A 26,967-nucleotide genomic window follows, 5' to 3' on the forward strand; every position below is an offset into this window, starting at 1 on the left:
CTGACGATGCAACAATGACCCGATTAGGCAAGTGACAATTCTGTCAACTGTCCCGAAATGCGAGTGAAAGTCTTGTATCGCAGCGTGCAGCAGCTCTTGTAGCGCAGACAAGATGCGCCAATGTGAAGCCGTTTGAAGAGAAAGTCAAAGAGAGAAGACGCGTACAGCTGAATCACTCACGCTGTTTTCAAATGACTGATTTGATCAGTTTGTGTGGACTGGACTCAGTCTGTAGGTTTGATTATTTACTCATCAAACCTACATACTATAGGCTAGTGAATAAATGTGTGAATATCCATCATTTTAAAGTCAAAAGCTGCGGGAATGAGTAAAAGTATGCGATATAGCCTATGCGCAATCCCGCACCGAAATTCAGGACCTGATTAAACACAATTCTATTATACAGAGTTTTGTGAAATAGATTTCAATTAATTTTCCAAAACTTTCTGGGGTTATTTATTTTTCCAAAACTTTTCCAGGCCTGGAAATTGGTGTTTTAAAATTCCATGACTTTTCCAGGTTTTTCATGACCGTAGAACCCTGCTCAGGTTCCAAGTCCTTAAATAACACAGTGTGTTATGGGTACGGTGAAAAAAATCAAAGGCATGCCATGCTTTGACGCCTCTCAAAGAGGATGCATCCTCATTTTTTTTATTTACACAGAGAGTATGCACATTTCAGACAGAATTATACATCATCTTCACCATCTGATAATACTGTGAGAATACGGAGGCAAGTAAAAAAAATAATAATAAAAAAATGTAAAAGATATCATGCTAAGTGTGCAGTGGACCAAAAGATCTGTCCCAATCACAAAAAATTCTGAATTGATATTACAATCACAATTATTAATTTCAATTAATAAAATTTGCACGTCATATTCATTATGTAGCATACAAACCTAAAACAAGAACTACATTTTAAACAATATAATTGATTATAATGGTACATTGCATAAATTCTATTCTGTACAAGTAAGTTTGTCTAATTTTCCAGTTAAAATATCTTACAATCACTGAAACAATTGAGCAGCAAGCAACAGTGCATAAAATAGTAAGCTTTCAAATAATGTACCTTTGACATTTTTTTGTCTCACTGCACTGTCAGTTTTAGGAATACACAAAATACACAAAAAGCTTTAGAAAAAAAGTATAAAACAAATAAAAAAAAAATCCACTTGTATTTAGATCCAATGATCTATAAAAAAAGTCTTGATATCTTAAGCAGTTGCTTATCTTTTACCTTTTTAAGGGTTTTTACTGTAGATATTTTACAATGTAAGAACTCAACAAAAACTATAATGTAGTGTTGTAGGTTTGATACTACTTTCATTATAAGTGAATATAGTGTATATTGGGTGTTATACTGTCTACTGTACATTGAAAGCGAACATCATACCATGTAGAGAATCCAAAATAATTCAAAATTACCAATGGTGGAGTCCCATGTCATGTTTCACTATATACATATACTACCGATCCAAAGGTTGGGGTCAATCAGCAGATTGTAAAAACTATGACAGACGTCACTGTCTTTTCCTCAGTGATTGACTGCTACCTGTCATTTTTGCCTCTCATTTGCATCGAATTGAGCATTTCAGACTTTATGACGCTACGCTGTTTTTCCCCACAATCCCTTGTGCGATCCTGCCACTCATCACCCACAGAAAATGAATTGAAAACGGCCACTCATATCTGCTCGCTCAACACCAGCGTACACTGTGTTTCAGAAACAAATAAATTGTTTCTGAAACACACACAAATACTCATCCTCACCTACATACTTTAAAATATGGTATAATCCAACTAATTTATATGCATTATTATATATGGATTCATTCAACTGCTTTACGAGTAATCTGCAATCAAAGATACAAAAATAAAACATCCATGACATTCAGCATAATTTCATGGGATGATGATGAAGGAACAGATAAAGTGGTGCAACTGGTGAAAGTATGCACAGTAATGAATGGGAGAAAGTAAAAAGCAGACAGCCGGGTTGGGTGGGTACCTTTGATGTCAGCTGAGCAGTCAGTCGGGAAGCGTGTGGACGTGAGGGTTAAGGCTGTTAGAGAGGACTGACTGGAACTGGAGCTCTCCTCCCAAGAACCTCTGCTCGATACAGCAGCTGCAAGAGAGAGACGACAATACACAAGAATTAAACACATGCGATGGGGCCAATCCACGCTGCATCATTAGCAGGTTTATTTACATATTACAACAGTGAGTCGGTGCAACCACACACTCCCCCCCTCAGGGTTCAAGCTGAGAATATGAAGAGCTGGGATGTGTGGCTGTGGATTGTTTACTTCAGAGTTATAAATAGTTTCTCTTCTCCTCGTTACAGAGTAATGCCACGGCATTGTGTTTACTCATAAGCATTCCACAAATTAGGGTGTGCATAATGCCGAACCTCTATTCAGGAAGGAATTTGGTCAGAGATGTGTCCTGGTGGGACACGTGCAGGGATGCTCATGCAGGTGACTCCTTCCATGCTTCCCTATCTTTGGTCTCAGTTACTGCTTATAAACAAAAGCCAAAAATAAACAATAAAGGTGCAATGAGTTTGGTTTTTCTTCAGCTATGAATCTTCGGGTTAGTAGTATGCTCAGTCCATGCAGGGAAAGCACAGGCATCAAAAACTGGATTTCTGAGTCAAAACTATCTGAACATCAACATCAGAACCTTAAAAGGCAGACTGACCTAGGCGAACCCATTTAAAAACTTAAAAATGTGGGGTAATATTTTCATCTCGCTATCGTATTTTCTTTATTTCTCTATGATCTTTGAGAGACTCAGGGGTAATTTCTGAAACTCTTTCAACAAAACAATTCTTCAACATGCTTATTCTTATTCTGCTAAGGATTACAATATCTTTCCCACAAGGGACTCTTCTCTGCTTCGACTTCAAGGACAGACGCGCTCAAAGCACCTTGGATTTGTGGGACTGACATCAAAGGTGAGCTAAGTCGGAATACATTTGTTACCAGGTCCCTCTTTCTCTCTGTCTGAACTGAGCTTACTGTGTTCTGTGCAATTGTGTGTTGTGTTAAATCCATGTCAGTGTGCAGCTGAAATGTCTGCAGTTACTTCATGTTGAAGAACATAAACAAAGAAGATGTAAGTGTCACAGCTTTAACTCTCATGCTCTAAAACAGATTTATTTTTACAGAACATATGACTCCTGAGGCATATGTGTTTTAGTCCAAAAAAACAATAAGACAAATTACCATGGCATTATTTTGCCCTTTTGGATATTAACATGTTAGTGCCATGATATTTTTTCAAGTATCCCGGAGAACCATGTACTGTATACACAATATTAAATGAACATAGTATTTATTCAGGACAATGGTATAAATTACAGTACCTCTCACTCTACCATAAAAAGTGAAACTAGCTGCCAAACCATAAGTAATGAGCAAAAAAACTAATCAAAGGAAGAAAATGTTTTGTTTCAACTAACAGCAGCTGTGGAATACAGTCCTCTCTCATTAGAACAACCAAGTAGACGATGTCACACAATTTATTTTCTGAGCTGGATGACTTAAGGCAAGAAACACATTGCCAAAGTAAAGAAGAAACCAAAGAAAATGTAATTAACGGAATAGTTTCACCAAAAAAAATAAAATTCTGTCATTATTCACCCTCACAAAGTTCCAATCCAGCATGCAATTATTTTATTACTTTTTCCCCTGTGGAACAGAGAAGTAGAATTTTTTGAGGAAACTTTATGCAGTCCATTGAAACCACATCTGTAAAGTTTACAAAAAAGAAAAGTCTGACTACTGAATCCCCAATGCTAAACATGATTTTGTGACACTAGCTACTTGTTTTTAGTGAATAAAAACAACTGAATTAGTGAATTAGTTGGAGCAAATTAAAGAATTAAGTGAGTTATCAAATTACAAAGAATTGACAAACATGTTCAACTTAAATTAATCAAGAAATGATCAATAATCAAGCAATGTTACTGTGCTCTTAAAGGGTTAGTTCACCCAAAAATTAAAATTCTGTCATTAATTACTCACCCTCGTGTTGTTCGAAACCCGTAAGACCTTCGTTCATCTTCGGAACACAATTTAAGATATTCCAGATCTGGCGTGATGACGTCATTATGTCAGATCTGGGTCAGCGCCGCCACATGCTTGCGTCATGATACTGTCGTGAACGTGCGTCCAAAGTGATGCAGTAGAAACAAAAATGTGGAATAAAGTCGTTATTTTTGTTTTCTTTGCGCAAAAAAGTATTCTCGTAGCTTCGTAACTTCACAGTTGAACCACTGATGTCACACGGACTACTTTGTCGATCATCTTGGTACTTTTCTGGACCTTGAACATGGTAGTTACCTTGCTGTCTATGGGAGGGTCAGAGACCCCTTATATTTCATCAAAAATATCTTAAATCGTGTTCCGAAGATGAACGAAGGTCTTACGGGTTTCGAACAACACGAGGGTGAGTAATTAATGACAGAATTTTCATTTTTGGGTGAACTAACCCTTTAAAGCTTGTATGATCAACTGACCTATATTGTTCATATGATAGCATGTAGTTCGAAATACACATCAATTGTATTTTATAAAATGAATTCAATTAAATATTTGGTCACATTTTATTTTAAGGTTCAATTCTCGCTATTAACAAAACATTAACTATGACTTTTGCCTCAATAAACTCCTAATTTGCTGCTTATTAATAATTAGAAAGGTAGTTGTTAAGTTTAGGTATAGACCTTTATCACACTTCCTGTATCCGGTAAGTGAAGCAGTGTATCGCAACTTTCGGTCCCATCGCAATGCAATCAAAACTAATGGGAGAATCCTCTCTTTCCTTTCTTTCGCCAGTGTTACTGCAGCGTACCTGGCTGCTTTAATTCTTAACAACGACACACTGCCTCAGTTTTCACGATTTCCTGACACAACACGGATGAGATGTGGTGGGATGAATTAAGGTTCTTCTAAAATATTATGCGGGAGCACGTTCGCGTGGAGTATGCATTTCAAAACTGAGGATGTTTAGGCCTACATCTTCAACCTGCTGAAATGTTCCTATTAATACATTTCCCTTCCAAATGTGCATTCTGAATAATACATACATTTATTTCCCAACTAACCTGCTGCAGTCGAATTCGTCTTCTCATTAACAATGTTTTTCTCTTACTGATCATATTTCATACCCGTTTACATTTTTTAAACCATGTAACCATGTAACCATGTTTTATTTTATTTTTTCCGCGTACTGATTTCCATTTGTATTGCCACAGTTTTGCTACACATACCATGGTTAATTTTCATAAGAGCAGTATTAAAATAGATGAATGAATGCGCAGACGTTGCCTTAAAGAAATTTAACAATGTTGAATATTTTGGCTAATAATCTTAAACAGCGTTGACAGCGTGACGTTGAAAATGTATTAAGAATTTTGCCATGAATATGTGAATTACATACAGTGAAATTACGTGAATGAAAAATTACAGAATAATGATTAAAATTTAATACAAATGTATAAATGTTCATTCTGATCTTTTTCATCAGGTCTTGCACACACTGCATTTATAATAGTATTTAGCTTTATAAGCTTTATAAACAGCCGATATGTTAATAACAGGCATGCTAATAAGCAACTAGTTACTAGTTAGAATTGGTCCCTATAATAAAGTGTTACCAAATATTTTTCCATCTTCTTATTTGTTTAATATTTTTATTGAATGTATAGATAAAGACAACTGACTGTATCTAATCCAACTCTAAAAAAAACAGTCATTAAAAACTCTCGAAAGTATCTGATCTCAACATTTGACAATAAAACTGCATTTTGTACTAATAATTAAATGAAAATGCTAATGGCTATAGCCAAAACTGCATATGTCTTGTAGCTAGAACTGCTTCGCTCTGTTTATGTTCTGTATATGACGAGTCACAGGTAAAGCAGTCTAAAATCGTCCAAATATAAACACTTGTTATAGGCATACCATAGCAATTCAGGACAAGACAAAAACGTGTTTCAGAAGATGGATGTACTGGCTCATATCAATTTTTACATTCTGAACAAAAAAAATTACATAGCGTTCATTTAAAAATAAAAGCATATAGATTTGCAATGACATGAGAGTGAGTAATGACAGATTTTTCACTTTAAATTCCTCATGTGCGGCAAGTAAATATCTAGGACCATCATTATTCAACATATCGAGTCCACATCAGAAGAAATAAAAATGTAACCACATAACAGATCTAATCGTTTCGTAGAATTCTTGCTAGGAAAGATCTAATTGATTGCAGTGTCTTCAAAGAGATTGGCCCAGGAATGGATTTTTCTCCTCGAGGCATAACCTGTGTGAACAGCAGACAATGTAGCTTCCCTCTCTGAGGAGTGAGGGGAGGGAAGAGTGCTTAGACAGTAATGCAGGCAGCATGCCCACAGGAGCATCTTAATTAGAGGAGGGAGAGAAAGAGAGAGACTGTATGCTGTGGGGAGTCTGAATCACTACTGCAAAGGAACAACTCTTCTAGTCTGAGGTGGCAAGGACAGGCCGACCTGAAACATCTATACAAAGTGTAGAATATGTCTTAACAAGCTTGGCTGAAGAAGTTGTGTGGGTGAAGGAACAGGTTTAAAATGCGAATACCTATGTCACTTAAAGTGGGCTGCCTTGTTAAATGCAGACAAGGCGGTCTATGGTAGAAAAGTCATGTTGGAGCTGTGGCATAGGGGTTAATGTTGAGCTATGGTGAGGTGAGCTTCACATAGGACAGGGGTTCTCAAACCTCTCCATGAAGTACCCCCAGCACTGCACGTTTTGTATGTCTCCCTATATCTGACACACCCACTTCAGGTCTTGCAGTCTCCACTAATGAGCTGACGAGTTGAATCAGGTGTGATAGATGAGGGAGACATACAAAATGTGCAGGGCTGGGGGTACTCCAGGACAGGTTTGATAACCACTGACATAGGAGATATAGGCTTAAATATATCCTCTGTTTTATGTGCTGGTACCATTCCTGTCCTCTTGTTTAAAAAAAAAAAAAGCAAAAAAGTAAAGCTTTGAACGGGTAAAAACCTTAAAATATCCATTTTTAATGCGCTTTTACTCACAGCTTCAAGTCATCAGATCTAATTGTCATCCACTGCCAAAGTCAATTGCTCACTAATGATGATAACAAACCCTCACTAGCGGTTGGTAACCTTCACACACCCTTCAAAAGCTGTATTTTATGTTGCTTTGTCTTTTTGCAGTTCAACACTTGGTGAGACACTTCAAATATCCAACTGTCAACTTCCAACAGACACGTATCTCTTGCACTCCTTCATCATACTAAATGTGAAGTAAACTTATTAGGCTACTTGACATTGAACACAGCGGTTTTTACCAATTAGCCTATTCTGTCAAGGTCTTCGCTGTCTACGAGATTATTCAAGGTAAATTACGTTAATTAAAAAATTATTAGTTGTTAGCGCTATTACTTTGCCTTTTATGCAGTTTCCCAGTGTGAAGAAATACAAAAAGGCATAACTATTAAAGTGCAAGTCATTTTCAAGGTACAGAATAAAAAAAAATCTTTACGGCTCATTAACTAAAGCTAGTTTTGTATCGCCAACAAAAGTTACCTTCAATTAGCCTTTGCCCTAACCAGTTCTTCGACTGCTCAAAGCATAGTCTAGGTTTTCAGTTTATGCCAATAATTAATATCTTACGTTGCGAGAATATGATAACAATTAAGATGTTTTCTATATTTCACTTGTCCACTGGTCCAGCAGCTTGTGCTGCTTCATCATCGTCTTCCTCAGTGCTGAAGCATTTCCTGTTTAATAAAAATACACATCTGGTGGAATGTTGTGACCTCATAAACTACTTCATACCATCAGGGTCTGAAATCACATGTAATGAAACTGGCAGAAAAAAACACCTCTCTGCTTGTTCCACATCAGAGTAATCCAGTCATCTTCCTGCTTTAATTGGAGGCAAAGCCAAAGACACATTGTGTTGGAATGCCCTTTCATTCTCTGCTGTCCACAGCAGGGCCAGGACGCTAATTGAGAAAAGCTACTGAAAATGACTACCTATCATTATTAGACCTCTCAAGGTAGAGATAATCTTCCGAAGTGGTTCAATTTGCAAGCAGCAAGTACTCAAGACCAGCCTGACCTTTATAATGCCTCCATTTTTCAGCCAAAACAAAAAAACACTTCAGAACTTTACATCACTAATCCTTCAAGACTAAGCATCCTTCCATGGAACGGCGAAAAACGTTAGTTGGAAAGCTTCAGGAACAAGGATTTAATGGGCAAACCAACAGCCACAGATCTGCAAGCAAAAAAAAAAAGTCTCAGATTCTTTCACCATCTAGAGCCATGAATGCTTCTTCAATGTTAAAGCCCATCCAATGACCTGCGTATTAAAGGAGACCTATCATGCCCCTTTTTACAATATGTAATATAAGTCTCTGGTGTCGCCAGAATGTGTCTGTGAAGTTTCAGCTCAAAATACCCCACAGATCATTTATTATATCATTTTGAAATGCCTATTTTGAGTGGAAGCAGAAACTGTCCGTTTTCGTGCATGTCTCTTTAAATGCAAATGAGCTGCTGCTCCCCGCCCCCTTTTCTAGAATAGGGCTGTGCCTTTACAGCTCATTCCTCAGATACTCTGCCAAAAAACATCTCTTTGGTTTTGATTATCATGTCTATTGTGCTGAAATCATGCGTTTTAAACCACAGGCCTATTTGTTTAAACTTCTGATATACATTTTCTGAGCGCACACATCCAAAGCACGCGCACAGAAAGCGGCTGTCACACGGCTTGCAAGTACTAAACTAAGTTCTCTTTCATGTCTTATTGCGCTTAAATGGTCAAATACACAAATGTTTATGTTAAAAACACGAGTTACAAAAACAGTTGGTTATGTCTGTGAAGGTAAACAGCTGGTAGATGCACTGGGGATCCGATTATAGCACTTAAACACAGAAAAAGTCAGATTTTCATGATATGTCACCTTTAAAAGCTCATTTGGCCATGCCTTGCATGATCCTCTGACTTCTGATTTTTAATACCATAAATGACAACATATGAGCAGAAATATCAGCAGACATGAAACATCAAGTCATCTGAGTCCTAAGAGCCAACTAAATCACAGTTGCAGTCAAATGATAAAATTGCACAGGCTCACAAATATCGCCCAAAGGCATCCCTTACAATGCTGAAAATGTCACCATCCCCCTTGTGGAGTGAACGTGCACATCCATAGGCAATGTCAACCTTTTAGTGACCAACAGAATGATATATAGATAATAAATAAAACTTTAGATAGACAGAATGATGTATGGATGGAATGATAAAATGATAGATAGAATGACAGAATAACGAGAGAGAGAGCCTTAACCAATAAAACCTAATTGTGCATTCAAGTCTAATAGTCATACATGGTCTAGATAAGTAAGATCTACTTCCCTGATGGAACTTTTCAGAGTTTTCATGGGCCGCCGGGCTGAATAAAAGATAAGAGGATTAGAAAATGACCAGCACCCTAAACCATGTACTGATCAATTATGTAAAACCTTTAGAAGAAAGCCGGGATTGATGCTCCTCTCTCATCAAAAACCTACAATTGAACACAATTCAGAACCTGATTAAAGTGAAAATAAAGGGCAGAGAGTGAAAGAGAGAAAGAGAAAGAGAGGAGGGAAAAAATGTGTTAAGAAGAAACAAACAGGGAAAGAGATTTGAAAAGCAGCCTGAGGGGTCTTTGTCATGGTGCTAATGGGAATTAACCATCACTGGAGGTTATTACTCGCCTACTTAAACATTACAGGTGCACTTATATTAACACATTAAAAATCAGGGAGGTCTAAAGGCAATCGCAGTGTAATTCAGCTACAGAACATTAGTTGTAGCACACACTTCTATTTGAGGTACACTTCAGATCAGCTCGTATTATGATCAGATCTGATCATAAATCACTCTTCATATACAATAATGAAATCGTCAAATGCAAATAAAAAGTTCACTATGAATTCATTCAATTAGATTTTTTTATTCAGTAATTAAATTTAATTAAATATATAAAAAAACACAAGATCCAAACAAATGTAATTGATAAAAATGAAAATTGGGAATAAATAAAACAATTTAAGAAAAATAAATGGAATTTCAGAGGACCCCATGATAAAAGAAGGCTTAAAAAGAACATGATCAAACGTACAAGCGTACCATAAATAATAAATGAATACACAAATGAGTACAAAGCTACGAAATGTATGTTCACTGTAGAAAACATATATGAAGTCCTACTCACTTGAATTTGATACTCACTATTAATCCTGACTCACTTTCTACTGTGATTTTGGCAAGTTTTAGAAATGAGCTTGAGGCCATTATATTACATCCAAACGACAGACAGACCTGTTTCCAAAATAATTGAGCACCCGTTTTTCTGGTTTGAAAAGGGATATTTACAGACAGTCTGGCAGTTTTGAGCTGTGTAGTTTATTGGCTTCTAGATGACATCGGAATAAACATGCTGAGGCCACTTTTTCTCCATTCTTCTCCTTTATTAAAAATCCCCTTCATAGCAGGCTCAGATGAAATTCATAGGAAACTTTCACATTCAATTATTTGGGCTCTGCCTTCCAATTCTGAGAGATGCAATAATGAAATTCCTCATTCCAAAAAAAATGTTCAAAAGAAAAGGTGTCTTTAATAAAACCCATTTACCTTATCTGGAGATAGCTGCGACACAATTACTTCATGCTGCACCATATCATAGGGTCTATCTTTTGAGAAATGGGTCTAGAAATGTAGGAAGCAGCTGGCAAACATTGTGACTTCACTGAAATCCTTACAGAGCCTATAGGAGCAATATACTATACTGACCTTAAAGGGATAGTTCACCCAAAAATGAAAATTTGATGTTTATCTGCTTACCCCCAGGGCATCCAAGATGTAGGTGACTTTGTTTCTTCAGTAGAACACAAACGAAGATTTTTAACACAAACCGTTGTAGTCTGTCAGTCTTATAATGGAAGTGAATGGGAATCACGGCTTTGAGAGTAAAAAAAACATACACAAACAAAACCAAATTAAACCCTGCGGCTCGTGACGATACATTGATGTGTAAAGACACAAAACAATTGGTCTGTGCAGAAAACTGAACAGTATTTATATCGTTTTTTACCTCTGATTCACGCAATGTTCGAACTGTCATGAGTGCGTTCTCAACAGCCGGCGCATGAGGCGTCTTCTTCTCAAGTGGACCTAATTGAGATTGTAGATAGAGTGTCAATGGTCCATTTGAGAGATAGGTGGCGGTAATGCACTTATAAGTCTGCGATCTGCCGTAAAGCAAGAAGAAGAAGAAGAAGACGCGTCTGAGAACGCGCTCAGGACAGTTTTGGGTGAACTATCCCTTTAACTAAGCTGCTATAACAAAACTACAGAGCATTACATATGCTTTATCAGAGACCAGTTTATCAAAACATGCTAGTGAGGGTCCACTCCACCTTCAAAGTCATGAAATAGGCAGATAAAGTATTAATGTTTGGTGCCTGGCCCTGGATTTCTACCAGGAGTTTCAAACTGTATTTCCCCACCAACTCTGTGCGACTGTGATGAGGGACAACAGCCTTTGAAGCCAAAAGCTCAGAAAAAAAGAAAGTTGAAAGAGAATGAAGGTAAGAAACATTAAAGTTGTTGGGATCATTATGGGGAAAAAGACAAAGTGATAATACACTTCATTTTGAGTCTGACTCATCAGATACTCAAGGACAAGTCAGACTTCATCAGCCAATGACTGAGTGGGCACATATAGGCTACTGCATTCAAAATATACTCATAATATTACTGTATAAAAATGTATTTCCTGTCACTTTTGATACACTTTTGATACATTTAATGTGGCCTTGTTAAATAAGTATAATTTTTTTTAAATAATACAACTGAAAATACAACTTAGCCATCATAGGAATAAATTAGTTTCAAATATATTAAATCAGAATCATTTATTTTAAATTTTAATAATATTTAACAATTGTACTGTTTTTACTGTATTTAATATCAAATAAACATTTAAAACAAAACATTTAAAATTTTAATTATTTCAAACTTTTGACCGGCGTCAGCTACTGTAACATGAACTAACACTGAGAGAAAAATTCAAATCCTAAATTTAATCTTTGTTAATAAAAATAAAAATAAAATTGTTCATTGTACACACACACACACACACACACACACACACACACACACGTTAAAAATATCCAAAGTTAAATTAATTCCTTTGTGATAATAGCAGGGGAACTGAACCAACTGCCATTAATATTTTAGCCTTGATGCACCCGTAGCTCTCTATCACTCTCATTAATCTATTCATCCAGCTATGCTTCTCATATCAAAATAGAAATTAAGTGCCTCAATCAATCACGAATACCACAGCAATATATTCAAGCAATATACTTTTCCATTACATATGATCATACCTAGGGGTCATTCCTCACTATGGGCATAAGCGATTCAGACCACAGTTATTTCAATTGCTAATTTACAGGATATTCTTTCCTTTAGTGCTCCCCGTGAAGTTATGTGCATTATTCAAGACTCCATTAGACAGTATCAGAACATCCCATCTGAATTTTTATCTCCACTGGCCTGTTCTGGGGCATGGAGAGTATCACTTCACACTCTAGTGAAGGATGCGGTTATCTGGGTCAGTGCATACCACATTCAAAGCACACTTGTTTCGCTGTTTGGGGGGTTACGCTCAGATAAAAGGCCTGGGGGATGGGTGTCTACAGCATAAGGAAAAGGAATAAACACACTATAAACATTACTTCATATTAGTGGTCGACCGATATTGGTTTTTTGACAGTCGATGCCGATATCTTGGAAAGAAGGTTGGCCGATTGCCGATATAAGGCCGATATAATTTTATTTCATATTTAAGAAATCTGAAATCATTTGAAAATGGATTAAAAAAATAAATGTGTAAAACAAACATGGTTATACTTTAAATGACAATGTATTTTTCACAAATAAACAAATATTTAATAAAAATATAATTAAAAAGGAAGTAAACACTGTAACCAACAGGGCACTCAGTATTCTGGGAAGTTTGTGTGAATTGGGAATCACATTTTTTTCAAATAAAGCCATGGTAACACTCATTTTACATACAGCACACAGTGAAAATGACATGAATATGACATTGGGCAAAAGCATGAAGCGGAGCATAATCTGAAATCACGAGTTTAAAGTTTGTCGATCGCGTGTCTCAGTGAAGCTGAACTATCCTCCTGTCCGTATTCAATTCGCACGGACAAAGAACACGCGATCGTGCAGGTCACATGCACACTTCATAAGATCTCACAGCTGGATAAGACTAAGTTTGCAAGGTTTTTGAAATTAGATGTTCATTAGTCATTCAAAGATTTGTTTATGCGTATTTGCTGAATGCTGATGGCAAACGAGAAAGTATTATAATGTTTGCCTTTCTATTACTAACAATATAAAAGCAATCGTTATAATACTTTTTTGTCTGCATTTTAATTCCTTTGTTTAACAGTTCTATCTGATTATTAGACAGACTTCTGTCCGTGGACAGAACTGTTAACGACGACAGCGAACAAGAGGGAGAATGGGAGCACTGTGTGTTCAGGCGCTGCCGTTCTCAGAGCCGTCAAAATAAAAGTCCCGCCACGAATGCATCAGCCAAACCGAAAAAATTATCGGCCGATGAAGATATTTGGCATTTTTCAAATATCGGCATCGCCCGATAATTTTTTCTGGTTGGCCGATGCATTCGTGGTAGGACTTTTATTTTGACGGTCTTGGCAATATATCGGTCGACCACTACTCCATATGTTGTTGAGGCCTGATAAAATGTCAACATCAAACTAAAGGAATACAGTCATGGTCAAAGTACACCTTGCAGAATCTGCAAAATGTTTATAATTATAAAAATATAAGAGCTATCATAAAAAATTTCATATAAAACATTTTTTAAAGAATGTGCAGGATTTGTAGGATTTTTCTGAAGGGCAGTTTAACAGCTCAGGACTCATGAATAACTATGACAAAACGCAAAAACAACTAGATTCACATGTTAGTACTGTAGTACAAATCAAGCGTAAACTTTTGACAGGGTCATTTTTAGAAATTCAGCTACTATTTTGTCTTGTGGACTACATAATGTATGTACACATCAGTGAAATCTTTTCCAGGGCAGTACTAAAAAAAATGATAATAAATAAAAATAAAAAACATGCATTTTATGCTCCCTATTATTTTGTTGGAATTAAAAATATTTAGGAGGCACTGCGAGGTAAACTTTACTTATTTAGTACATTTTAGTACAATACAGTTATTTGGTATAATTTTATGGTTAACCAGTTTGTGGCTAAACAAACAGTAATCATAGTGATTGATGATTTAATAAAATCATAACTGTGGACTCTATTACTTTTTATTTACCAAGTATCATTTTTAATGAATAAAAATCATAATGACTGAAATCATCACTCAGTTGGTGCCTTAATGAAGTTGTCAAAGATGGAAGTGAGGTGGATAGAAATACAGCAGTATATTTCCAAACAAGAAGATGGAACTGGGGTGCGAAGAATTTAATCATATTTGAAAAGTAGTTGCAAAAACAACCTTTGTGAATATTTCTAGAGCTTGTTAAATGTTTTGTAGAAGTTATTCTGGAGCATCATGATGTTTTTACATATTAATTGAGGACATTTTGCCAGCCATCTGAGCAGAAAAAAGAACACAAGAAGAAAAAAAAAAAAAGAAACAATGAATCATACATTACACAAAGTAAAATAGAGACAACAAATTATATGACATTATACTGTTTACTGATTCATTTAGATTAATTGCGAAATGAGATAAAACTGAGCATCACTCATCATTACTTTCAATGGGACTAAATGGTTAAGGTAATAGATAAAAATGCATTGCTTAAATGTCATACTTATAATATTAGTCAAGGTTGCTTTTTTTTCCAGGGGAAGCAGTTTTTCATGGCTGTTTTCCACCATTTCTCTGACTATTGGAATTAAACAGGCATTTTCTGACGCTATAAGACTTCTGTTATGATTGGCTAACCTCTATACATGAAGGGAATAACTGTTCAATAGCTTTTTGTCAAAGACTAAATAGGTGCTGAAATGTTTACTGTACGTATCCATGGTTGTGATGTCAAAACCATGACTTTTCTAAATGACCCATACACAGTTAATTGCATAGGTTTTATTTTTTATAAAAAAGGTACTGCCTTTTCGGAAAATATTATTGAAATACATATTTTCCACAGAATAAAACAACAATTTACATTGATCACCCTCTTCAAAATGTATAATCCTTTTGGTTCTTAATACAGTGTACTACTTTCTTAAGCATCAATGAATGTTTCCATAACAAATAAATGATTGTTAAATCAAGGTCATATTGAATCCTAAAATAATGCAATCATGCATGCTCTATGCAGATCCTAACAATCAAAAGCCTCTTTGGTCTAATGTAAACACACAGACAAAGCCAGCTGGAAGTGCACACACTTACCTGCACAGTATGTGGGAATGAGAGAAATTTGCATTTGGTAATTATAGAAGTGTCTTGCTCTGGTTTACAGCACTGCATGTTTAAGTCTGTAAGTGTGTATACAATAACAACTGCAAATCCCCTGTGGAGACACTGCCATAATTAAATCCCACCGTGATGATATTTCTATTTGAGTTTGGAACAAACCTGCTGGCTAAATCAAACATTACAAAAACTGTGCTAATTATCCCTTATGAAATTACATGTGATGAACAACTGTTACCTGAGATATTAAACTGGAGGGCCATTTCTGAAAACAACTAAACGCTGATTGCTATATACGGTCATTGTTTCCTGGAGTTCTTGACAGCTATAATACAAGAACTGAGCACATAACACGTTATCACAATTGAGTCAACACATTACGGTAACACTGAAACAGAGTCCCTCATTTGTTTACACATCCTGAGCAAGTATGAATAAGTACATCTTGATGGAAGTAAGTCATCTTTGCAAATTTGTTGTTAAATTATTGCAATATTAACAAGGGAATATTTTAGATCAAAGGTGTTCAGCAGACCAAAAGAAAAGTTTGAAAATCTCTACCATACACAGTGGCGATATTTATTTGAATATAATCCTATTAATAGTCACTGCCTCGTGTTCCCGCTCATTTGGATAAAGTTAAACTTTGATGCATCGCCAATGGCCGCTGCCAACTCTCCATTTAAACAAACACCCCTGTTTTCCTTCTCTAATCTTTGGGAAATAATTTATTGATTTCTGGTTAGAGATGATGACATTGTTGCTTCAGAAAAACAAAGAACAAGGAAGACATGACCGAGAAACCCGTTCCGTTCCATTCCCTAGTTTGACACAATGAAAAGTACTGTTTCATGAAAACAAATTTGGGCACCAGCAAGAACTGTCACACTCAAGACTACAATATAACTGGCACAGTCTTTAAAATGACTGACTCTCTGGACACGTTTTTAATCTTGGAACCTGCTCTTTTCACATATGTGCCCTACAGCTCAAGAACCTGAGAATAATCAACCGACTATTTGCCATGTTCACCATTTCACTCAACACACTTTTCACAGAGAAGGTGCTGAAGGTGGCAGATCAATCAGGTGGAGCTCCTGAAAGGGGAGGACAGAGAGAAGGAGGGATCGAAAGAGAGGAGAGCTGCCAGAAAATGAATCCTGCAGAGTCAAGGTCAGAACACAAGAGGCACAGCCGAGAATGAATTGTCAAGGATGAGTGCGTGGTGAGCTACGGGTCCCAGACACCTTTCTTCCTGCAGTATGGGTGGTCCTCCACGGGGTCTAGATGGCATTACAGCCCCAGAAACAACCCAGTGAACAGGGAAATTACTCTCTGTACAGACACCATTCACAAAAAGATTGAAGGGGGAAAGTGATCTGAATGTGACCTGTCTCTGGTAAGAGAATGCCTGATACTTTAAAAAAAGTTATGAGCGAGGCCCAACTATTCACTACCACAATGGGGCGATATTGAAATTACTGTACCATAACAAAGCACCCACAGTGTGCCGACTAATTTGGTTTAAATTGAGCTTTTCCCAAAGTTGAGGCGATAATGCAGAGATCTAGCTCAAAGCTGGTTTTCAACACTAGCTAGCCTTTTTATGCCCCCTAAATACTAAAATAATATTTCCACCTTTTCGAACAATCTGAAAATTACAATGATTGGAAATGACGCACAATAAAAAGTGAGTGTACCTTGATTTTTCTGTTTTTGTTACACATTACATCATGTCTAAATATTTCATCTCAGGCATGTTCGTCCTTCACAAAGTACACTAAATTTTGGGAGGAAGAAAAAAAGTTCGGCAGAAATTGTTGCTTATGGTAGAAGCTAAGCCACACCTGAAGCCGGAAATTATTTAAATTATTTTCAAATCATAAATACTTAGTAATAATTTTAATAATCAATATTTAAATTATTACTATGTTTTAAGATTAAGGCCCAATCCCAATTCTACCCCTTAGCCCTTCCCCCTTTGTTCACGTGAAGGGGTAGGGGTGTCTCAATTCTCTTTTGGTTGGAGGGGTAGGGGAAGGGCCAGACAGCCCTTCAAACAAAGATTGTAATCATTTGTTTTATGTTTCATTCAATCGTGAGTTCATATTAACGGTCATGTTACTCAAAGAAATGTTTGCAAAGAATCACTAATATTTGCACGATAATGCCACAACATATTTTCATTTCTGATCAGGGCGATAACCACCGTAGACATTGAGGAGGGCTAGTACCCCCAATAATTAGAAATCGCTAAACCCTTTCCTCAACTATTGCCAATTCGAGAGAGAGAGAGAGAGATGAAAGTTGCGTGTATGCGCGTCTGTGCGTTTCTCTTTTTAGAGTTTACTTCAAAAACAGCGATTATATCCTCTCGTTGCTGGAAAATATAATGTAGCGATTCAGTATTTAAACTGTTATTAATAAAAGTCGTGGGGCAGCGTTGACAAGTTTCTTTTCTCCTGGATGACGTGTGACGGTATAGTAGTGGTGTCCCAATTCTTAGGGCAATATTTTCACCCCTACCCCTTGACACTCTGTTTCAAGGGACAAGGGGAAGGGGTAGGCAGAGGGGTAGGGGAAGGGGAAGGGGTATAAAATAGAATTGGGATTGGGCCTAAGTCTGGCCCTTTAAAGGCAAAAAATACAATAAAATAAAAATAACTAAATAATAAAGGCAATCTACATGTTAAAAAAAAAAAAAGTTCAACCCGATACCGCATGGTGATCGTAGATGTAGAAACAGTTATAACTTAGAGAGAATAAGTAATGTCATAAAAAATGTGTAAATTTCATTCTGATGATTCAACATCATCTACAAGGCCTTCAAACATCGGAAATGTCTCTGAAACCACTCACACACGATTGTTTAGAGCAAGATTATGCGGACTCTTTCCAAACAGATGATAAGAGCCAGATTGTGAGGTGTGACGCTGATGTGTCATCATTTTGTAACAATTTTAGTTGTGATCTCTCTGATATGTGCTCTTTCATACTGGTCTGTATTAAGAACGTAATGGAGTGGTTTCTTTTTATGGAGGTTGTGTCATTGAGACTCATCGTGTATAAAAAGCCACCTGGGGTTTTTGGCAGCTTTATCTACAAAGCAGCCTTGTCATAGCAATTAACATTCTCAAACACTTTCATAGTTCCAAAATAAGAACAGGAGACACACTCCTCTACACACATGCACAGAGTCTTAGACTGACTGCAGTATGCTAAAATAGTCTTAGAAGAATAAGATTTATGCACATTCCTGAAATGTATTCAGCCCTAAAATATTTCTCTAGTGATCTCATTATTGGCTTGCTTCACCTTCAGTGGGGGCAGACAAATATACAGAAAAACAGATGTCCTGATGGTGAAGCTGCCAGGTAAACTGAAATGAATAATAACTGAAGAAAATATCAATAGGGTTTCTCTGTGAAATACTTTTTGCCGCGATGCCATGGTGTTGTGAGCATTTTATAAGAAGTGGCTAGGTGTTCTGGGAGGTTGCTTACCAGCCAAACAAACAAATAAATAAATAAATTCAACCCCCAAGGAATATTCTGTTTCCTAGCTGCTGTATTTAATGAAAACCTATGACTTTTTGCCCATTTTATCATCCGCAGGTAAAATCACAAGTCTAATAATTTTGTAAAATATAGTTTGCTTTTGGTATGAAACAGCTTTCAAATTTTTCAAGAATTTCAAAAAATAAATACCGTTTTGTGGCTCTTTAATGTGTTGTGACAGATCGCTGTAGCATCTCGGTTTAAGTGGCACGATTATCTCACCATCTTTACTAGTTATAGCACAAAATAAACATGAATGACCATCAGAAGGTACTGTATTCAACCACAGAAAGATGTAAAAACACACCACTTTTCAAGTTCAAGTCTTTTGCAAATCTGATGTTGTAAATCTTCATTTTTGGTTACTAACATTTTAATTAAGATTATGAAACTATAAATACATTTAAACAAGTTTAGGACTTATTGGTGAAATAAGTCCCTGCAGAAATTTGCTGAGGCCCCCTGGTAAAAAAAACACTGCTTTTTGCAACTGTAAAAAAGGAATGCCAAGGACAGCTCCTTCAACTAACAACACGTTATGAAGTAATCAGCAATTTTCCTGCAGAAATATTTTCAAATTGTAATGTATTTATAGGGCAATCCTATTTCGTCTCACCCTGCCAATTAAAACATTAGCATATCAATACCAAAATGAAACATACTGGAACAAAACCCATTTGGGAGTCTCTCTGAGAAGGCAACAGGAATTTCTCCAAACCTGTTAATCGGAAACAAAGCAAAGCTGCTTTACCCTGACACGCTAATAAATCCACATTTCCCTGCTTTTACACTAATGAAGCCGTGCCATTTTGCAGCACTTTCACAAAAGGACATTATTAACATTAAAGACTTTTAATGATTGAAGAAAATGACTATTAGAAAGGTCATTTCTGCATCCTCTTCAGAACATTAGCTGATAAATCAGAGTCACTGTCCGGAGCTTATAAGCCACAATGGCTAATCGTAAAAATATAACAGATTGAAAGTACATACAAAAGACAATTTGAAAGTCATAAAACTGTTACAACAGCCATTAAGATGTACCGGTATACAGGCCGTGCACATATTAGTGCATAATTCTGCTGTTGTTTGGCTTGGCATAAGAACTGATGCCTCTCTGGATTTCTGAATATTTCAGCTGTGTGCATTGGATGTGTTTTGACTGATAAAACAGCTTGCGAAGCCAGCACAAAGGATATTAAATGAAATACACCTTCAAGTCTTTTTATCGACAAATATTTATTATTTATAGAACATAAACTTGAATGCACATACCTTTGTTCATCAGGTTGCAAATTAAAGTCTTCAATGCTGTCAGTTTCAAATATTGAAAGTGGTTCATGTTGCACATGGTTAGTAAAGGATAATAGAGGCAGATAATTTCCTAGACAGGGAGGAAGCCGAGCAGAGCAGTAAAATGAGGAACTGAACCTGATAAGCAATGCTAAATCAGTGTAGACATGAAAAAATTTAATTTACTGTACACCACACATTTTGAAAGTGCCCCCACATCTTGCACACAACAGGATTTTCTTATTGAGTTCAAATGGACTAACTGCCTATATGATATAGCCTAGCAACGTTTACTTTGGAATTGGTCGAATTTTACTGCCAACTATGTGCTTTTTTCATTGACATGTTTCTCCAAAACAGCCCAGCAAGCTGGGAGGACGCTAGGCATGTAGTCTCATCAGCCAGGCGTGAAGGACAGCCCGAGTCAGTCAGCCACACACTTCACAGGAGATCTCAGAATTAGTCACGCTGCTCTAACCCTCAGCTCGCCCTGCATTCCAACGCATTCATATTCACAACAGCATGGGCACCACTGAAACCACACAGCTTAATAGTTTCATAAGTGCAGTATACAGCACATAAGTCTCAGCTATGTGCCTCTGAGACAGCCAGGAAAAGTGCTTTTAAAAAAATAAATGAGTGCGCCAAAGTAAATAAGTCCACATACCGCTGAGAGTTAGCCGTAGCCCATTACCGCAGACTAACAGGCGAAGGAGTTTCCAGTCAACAAGTACTCCGAAAAAAAGAGCTATTCTCTCATAACAACAACAAAGTCAAAACGAAGGTGGTCATTCCGTTTAAACACACACTTGGAAATACAGCAGCATTTTAAAGTGTACAGATAAAAAAAATAATACTATTGACTACAACTACTACTAATATATGAAAATATCGCAAATACAAGTAATGAACACTGACTATGCTAACATAGTACTAAAAATATTGCAGTACATCATATAAGAATCAACTATAGGATAAACAGTTTTTTCAATTTTTGAAAAATGCTGTTAAAAAGTGGATCGGACCGAGCACCAAAACACACTTGTATCCAATCAGTAGTAAGGGACATATACACTCATGATGAAGGAGGAGAGAGAGTTCAGTGCACAAGATGGACATTAGCAGAATGCCTTTAGAAAGAGAGAAATAGCATAGAAAATACAAATATGAAATGAAACATGAATAGCCTAATGTAAAATGCTTGGAAATAAAGCTAAATGTTTACTTGCATTATAAATACAGACAAACATAAGGCCACAAAAAGCTATTTTAGTTCTTCTCACTCCATAACAAATCCGTTAAATTTAATGGTAGGCCGATTCAGAAAACTAATGAAAAATAGTAGCCAAGTAGTTAAGCATTAACCCAAAACGAATTGCTGCTAAAACTGAAATGGTTGTTGGGCTCACATAGCCTACCGCTCATCTTCGGCACGAATCCACTCAAAAATGTTTTCATATTCATGATGTATTTGAATACTAAACTATTATTTATTATGGTTTGAACTTCACTGCACGTAAATCATCCTTCACACATGCAATGTTTGGTGGGTGAATGCAATGGATTGTACTTCGGACTATTTAGATTGAGTAGTGTAGCCTAACTTTTTATATGTTTGGTTGGCTTATTTTATTTTGATAATGAACAGGCTGCGATGTTATAACTAATATGTCGTGTGTGCGCAGGTGAGGCGCCTGTGCGATCACTTGAATTAGTTCCTTATGACAGCAGAAACAATGATAAGAGTGAGACAGTTCCGAAACTATAAAGGGTCTACTTTTATTTGTGTCACAATAACAACAAAACACTGTGCTTTACAAAATAAAGAAAACAAACAGATGTCGCTTTCTGCCATAGTCTATAAATTTCCTTTCCGTGAACTTGTTGCATTAGAAAAATGGACAGAAACTCATCATATAGAACTTGTCGCAGTTTTTCTTTCGTTTCTGTGAATTATTTAGGCCTAAGTCAAATATATTTCGCAAATGATCATTTATTTAGTGTTTATTTATTTTATATATGTGATTTTATTCTGTTTTTATCCATTCATATGATTGCTTATAATTATGTTATTTAAATTCAGCTTTATAACAGAAATGTTTTTAATATATAACCAAATGGCAAAACATCCATAGAGCTGCAGTACACTTTTAATTTTTTAGCTGTTTCAAGCAACAAATATTTACAAATATTAATTTAATGCCGGTCTGGGACAAAATTCCAGGCTGGTCGGGAGTCTCATCCAGGAATAATGAAAGAAATGGTGGCAAAATTAAAACAATGTGCCTATTTTTTGTGTATAAATTAACTTTTTTGTGGTTATTTATGAACATGACACAATACGCTATAGCATTAATAAAACTTAAAAAAGTTTTTTAACCCTTTTAAAGCACGACATGAAATACGGTGAGTCTGGTAAATAGTGAATTAGCGGTCATCATCAGAGCTCGTGCAGCCAGCCGCGCTGGAGAAACTGTGATGACCGTAATCAGTGTCTGCTTGCGAATCGCTCTAGCTGTAGCCTACTTTGATGACACACACTGCTTCAAGTCAGACGCTGATCGATCTGTGCAAATCAAAATTCATCATATGCGCACATGCTCCTCAAAATAATAATCTATTCCCGGTTTAAATAATTAAAGTTCATTAAGAAAACTGGGGGGGCACAAATTCTTTCTGGGGGGGGGCAATGGCCCCCTTTGCCCTCCCCCGTAGCGCCGGGCCTGCAATCAGGGAAGAGCCATGTTAATATCGGTGAAGCGTTTCAAGGTTTGGCTCCCAAAGTGTGTCAGAAAAGTGAGATAACATACTCCTAATACAATGTTTTTCTTTTGGTTCCCCTTTTAGTGATCACTATAAGCCCTTAATCGTTGCCTGTATTGTATAGCGTATATATGAATGTGGGTGCGGAGGCATTAAGATAGGGGTGTGTTCTATTTAGGTAGGGGCATGTTTGTTTTGATGATTTCAAATATCAACAGCGTTTCCCAGAAATCGCTTAATGCACTTTTAATGAATTTGAATGAATATTTTCAAAGGGAATATCCAATCATAGACCAAATGCTTTTTAAAAGGTTCATACATTATATGCATATCATAAAGAAACTTACACATAGAAATAATTTGGCACTTAGGAGTTCACAATACAATTCTTGACGAGCCTTTGCATGAAACAGCAAACCACAGTTTACATAGGCCACGTACACACTGCAGCTAAATTCGGTTGTCAGTTCACCTTTTACTCCTTAATCGCGTTCTGTATGGAACTGAACTGAACAACTAGTTGTTAATGACGTATTTAAACGTGCATCAGAAATGCGTCTTCGTCTGTATACAAGAAAATAACAGTGAAAGAAGCCTTATAGCCACTGATCTATAATAAAGAACCTTATATATAGATCAGTGCTTACAGCACTTTTTGACCCGGGGCCATTTGCGCTCACGAGCCCTAGAAGGGTAAGCCAGATCTTCATAGAGAGAAAAAAACAACAACAAACACAAAAAAACACTAAATCACCCAAATGCTTTGTTTTATAACCCCAAAAAACATCATATATCTCATATCCGCAACAGACCACTTTATTAACTCCATAAAGTGGCTAGCTTTATGAACTAAGACCAAACAACATGCCTAAAAGCGCTTGTAAATATGAGGACATGGCAACACTGCAAGACCACGCTCTCTAAAGCAGCCTCCTGAGCATAAACAAAACACAGCACGTCTATCAGCGGTAGTTTAGTTTAAAATCGACGGACAAAAAGAGTCTTTAGCCAAAAAATGGCATATATCAAACGGCTAAATTATTCACTCTGGCAAGACACCAAAAATGTTGCTATGGTTACAAATGCGGGAGTAACTGCTGTTCCGTACACACATGGAACGATAATTTACGGGACACACTCCTGCATTTAAATGCGGTTGTCACTCCTGAAACTTGCAGTGTGTACGTGGCCATAGTTCTTTGCAACACAACTTTGGAACTGCATTTCTAATTTAATTCCAGAACTACTCCATCAAATCACAGTAATGATATCTAGAATGACATTAACTGTAAATTGACAGATAAACGCAATGGGATGGGACAGAAATGCCAGAATCATGACTCCAGTGTTAATAAATTACAGAAGAAAAAAAAATCAACACATCAACAAGGACCAGATGTAAAGCCTTAAATTAGAAGTGCGGTGACAACAACAATTTTTACTGGGTTGAGTGTTAACAGTGGATATTATTTCCAAAATCCAAAGCCAAAATAATTAAACAAGCATCTTGTGAAGCAGAGCAATTTATCAAGTATATCTCATTAAGTTCATCCATATTATTATGGCTTTCCATGATGGTACTTCAAAGTACATATTTAAGACTTGTTCAATCCAAGCAAACTATTCCATTCTAGTTTTTATATCTTGTAAACTAAGAACCAGGGGGCAATGTCAAGGACCTCAGTCAAATGTGTCTAAAATGTTTCTGTATCATATTACCCTCATAAAATTGAACAATGCAACACATTATAGCATAAAAACAAAATGACATATTTTGAAACAAATTGAGCCTATTTCTTTGTCGTGGTGTTCCAGCAGATCAAATTAAACATGTTAAAATAAGTCTTTAAACCCAAAGAAAACAGACCATAAAAAGACAAAATTCTTCAAAAGTACTTCGAATATTTTACATGTTTGCACAGATAAATAGGTATAATAAACTGTCACAGGAACACACAGTCATGAATGGAGCTCTTGCAGAGATTTTTCTAGTTTTCACTGAACATACTCCTAAACAAAAGTTACTTACATTTTTATAACTGTTTAAAAATAACCTTTATTTATTCTCTTACATACCCTGCTCTGGCGCTTTCTTTTTGTGGGAGTCTCTCTCTTGCCTTTTACTTTTTTAACAATTTGTTAAAGTTATTTCTCTCCCAGTTTATTTGAAAAAAGCATTTAAGTTTAATGATGCATAGCGCCTCATTTTTATTGTTTTAGAGTATATTGCAATTAATGAAATTTGAGCTAAAAAGTTCAAACAAAGAGCATTTTTGTTGGGATTTCATGATGCAACCCAAGCTCCTATTCTGATGCAAGGTTAATTAGACCCAGAAAACAAGAATGGTTTCTCAAAAATAGACAACCAAACTACATTCTAGCACTGCATTTAATAAGGACGTTATATAACCAACAGCTGAAGCTTTTAGCAGTCTTGACATTCAATTTATCTATACATCCATCTTTCTATACATCTATCTATAACCCATTAAACGTCTCAACTTTTTCCAAAGTTCTTGAATGTTTTTTCAACTTTTTATTTCTAGTTAAAAAAATTCTGCATTGAGTTTCCCAAAGCACAAGGTCCAAACTACCAAGCTTGTTGCATAAATATATATATAGTACCAATCAAAAACATTCCCTATTCCTTTCATTTTTATGCCAAAGCATGAAAATTAAGTAGTGACCAAAAAACATGAAACTAATCAAAACCATCTAGCCATCATTTGTCTACATTATAGTTTTTCGCACTCTTGGCATTCTCTAACCCAACCTCATAAAGTGCACATCTGATGCTTTTTAAACAACATTTAAGGTGCCTTCATAGATCATGAGTTTTGGAATAAGAAACTAATTCAAACTGTTGACTGGTAGTATAAGTCAGCATTCTTAAATCACATGACATGCCCTTTAAATATTGAAAAAAGACCCATATAAAATGTCCCACATCACCCAGAGTGGGCCTTTATTTACTTCACACACTGTCACACCTGAAACACACAAAACAGAAGACAAAATGATTTAGACAGATTTACTCTCTGGGTATTCACAAAACCATTCCAGCATAATTAATATCCCCATGTCTCTGGATTTAATTTGCCCTGCATTACTTGAGGAGACCATCTATTTGTTTTGGACTAATGGTGTATGTGAGATACATAACACGATAATGTCTTGATGTTGCTCCAGTGGATAATTTACTGCCTCATTATAAGGGATGTTTGAAGACCAGCACACAGCTGCAGCCACACTATCCAGGCAGGTAAAACACATTAATATTTTCTGGAATACTTCATTCTGATTAGATTGTAGTGTGCTGCAGTTAAAATCGTTGTATAATGAGTGCTAAACTATATAAATGAGCACAGTCCTTGAATAAATGTCACTCACTCAAGTTCAATTTATTTTTTCACACATAATAAAATAATTTCAAATCAATCTCTATTTATTTATTTATTTATCTGGTAGGAAGCCATGTAATAAGCAGGACATTTTAGTCATTCATATTATCCCTTACATAATAATGGTTTATGAGAGTCCCCATTAGAAAGAGTACAAGACAAGTATCTCACAAATTTAATTTATTAATATGAAATTCTTGTGTTTGTTCCCAAGAAACGTGCATTTAGAAATGTGAATTGGGGAGAGCCAGAAAAGCCACATAATATGCGGTTATATTCCTGCAGACAAGAAAATTCTGAATTATGAAACACACCACCACAAATACCATTAAAAACACTAGAGGATCTGATTTTTATAATATATTACTAA

The 26,967-nt window shown here is 36.2% G+C and overlaps 1 protein-coding gene across 8 annotated transcripts in view; it reads right to left on the minus strand.

The window, feature by feature from the left end:
- LOC107673389 (armadillo repeat protein deleted in velo-cardio-facial syndrome homolog) overlaps positions 1–26,967 on the minus strand; it is a 215,621-nt gene that overhangs the window by 121,214 nt on the left and 67,440 nt on the right. For all 8 annotated transcript variants that reach the window (XM_016466950.1, XM_016466955.1, XM_016466949.1 and 5 more), the window contains exon 2: positions 2,014–2,130. The gene's annotated coding sequence lies outside the window, so the exon portion shown is untranslated. The remainder of the gene's footprint in view (positions 1–2,013; positions 2,131–26,967) is intronic.

The sequence above is a fragment of the Sinocyclocheilus anshuiensis genome, unplaced genomic scaffold (genome assembly GCF_001515605.1).
Source record: "Sinocyclocheilus anshuiensis isolate Anshui unplaced genomic scaffold, SAMN03320099.WGS_v1.1 scaffold508, whole genome shotgun sequence".
NCBI lineage: Eukaryota > Metazoa > Chordata > Actinopteri > Cypriniformes > Cyprinidae > Sinocyclocheilus > Sinocyclocheilus anshuiensis.